The sequence below is a fragment of the Fopius arisanus genome, unplaced genomic scaffold, assembly GCF_000806365.1.
Source record: "Fopius arisanus strain USDA-PBARC FA_bdor unplaced genomic scaffold, ASM80636v1 scaffold00069, whole genome shotgun sequence".
NCBI lineage: Eukaryota > Metazoa > Arthropoda > Insecta > Hymenoptera > Braconidae > Fopius > Fopius arisanus.
In genome coordinates this window covers 494140-495909 of record NW_011887808.1, presented here as the reverse complement: position 1 = coordinate 495909, position 1770 = coordinate 494140, and positions in this window count along the sequence as shown.

The following is a 1770-nucleotide window of genomic DNA, read 5'->3' as shown; positions in this document are numbered from 1 at the left end:
TCGATTAATCGTTTTTTCCGATAATTGTTAGCTAGTGACCTAGTTGTTGACAACCGCTACAACGCTAGCTAACAATTATTGAAAAAAAACGATTAATTGCCAAAGTAATTAGGAATCCGAATTTCGGAGTAAATTATCTTTTCTAGATAATCCACCCAAGCCTTAAGGCCCGCATGGACTGCCTGGAAAAGATAATTTACTCCAAAATTGGGATTCCTAATTACTCTGGCAATTAATCGTTTTTTTTTCAATAATAGTTAGCTAGCGTTCTAGCGGTTGTCAACGACTAGCACGCTAGCTAACAATTGTTGGAAAAAACAATTAATTGGCGGAGTAATTAGGAATCCCAATTTTGGAGTAAATTATCTTTGCGAGATACTCCATCCGGCCCTTAAATGATCTGGGAAACAATTTCGTTTGAGCTGTTTCGTCCTTCAGTTTAAGATAAGAAATTTCGAAGAACAACATGTAAATTCTCTCAAATCAAACTTCTCGGAAATTTCTCCTGCAAAAGTCATCCAATTAATTTTAATCATATTATTTTTTAAACTCGGATTAGAACCAATCAGAGCGCAGTATTCGAGACTCATACAGTTTCATTTGGAAAATTCATAAAAAAAATTGCGAACCCAACGTTGCTAGTAGCTTTTTGAAGGTTTCTCATCTTACATCGCATTGCATATTGAATCAGAGATTAGAAATCTCTGTGACGGATAAAATTTTTTAACAAAAAACTGTTGTTATGAATAAGTGATCTAACAATATTGATAGAAGCCCCCACATTACTATAACCAGAGGAATATTTCCCGAGCATCCCTTTCTTTTACCGACACTTATCCAAAATAGTAATAAAAAATCTCAATTGAATTCTCCAAAAAAACGTCAGAACCTATAAGACTCAACATAAAAATTCATTGTATTACATTTTTTAGAATTAAATTGCCGTCAATTCCAAAATATTCCTACATGTGATAGAACTTATAAATTGCACGATAAAGGTTCCACCATTCCTCTATCGACCTCCAATTGAAAAGCAAAATTGGATATGCATTTAACCCGTCCATATTTTAAGGATATGTTAAACATTTCTGAAACCACAACCGTTTCGTTGATAATTACAATTATCACGGAAAATTAAAAAATAAAACCTGAAACAATATATGGGTAAGAAAATGAATTAATTTTTTTCTGTACCAATCAAAGACGATAAATCAATAATTACTGGAGCAATCATTTCGTAAATGTTTCATTGGTCGATAATGAGACCTAAATTTTTCAATGTTTTGTAATGGAAGAAGGAAATTCAATGGAGGAAATATATAAGATAATAAAACGAAAATTGGTGAAATATCTGGTTTTTGTTTTTGTACAGGAAGTCTCGTTGCTCTTCTAGGGATGGAATACTTAAGTTAATTGATGAGCCATATGAGAACAAGTGTGAAAATACAGAAAATTTGAAATGGTGATGTATCAAGGGGCGCAGAGTTACATAAATCAGTTGTGCAGCCGCAGTACCAGGCGAAAACTTCGTGAGTGCCAGATCTCCTCACGCAATCTGAATTATCCCTCACGTCTGTTAAATAACCGCAGGATCGAACAACTCGAATTTTTCCGTACACTGCAAATTCGTTGTGGATTAATTTATTAGAAAAAGGGGAGGACGAGCAGATGAGAACAAAATTTTCTACATTTTCTTTGTTTTTCTCTTGTTACTTATCTCTTAAGATCATCAGAACCCAGAAATTTCTGATAAGATTAATTCAAACGTTT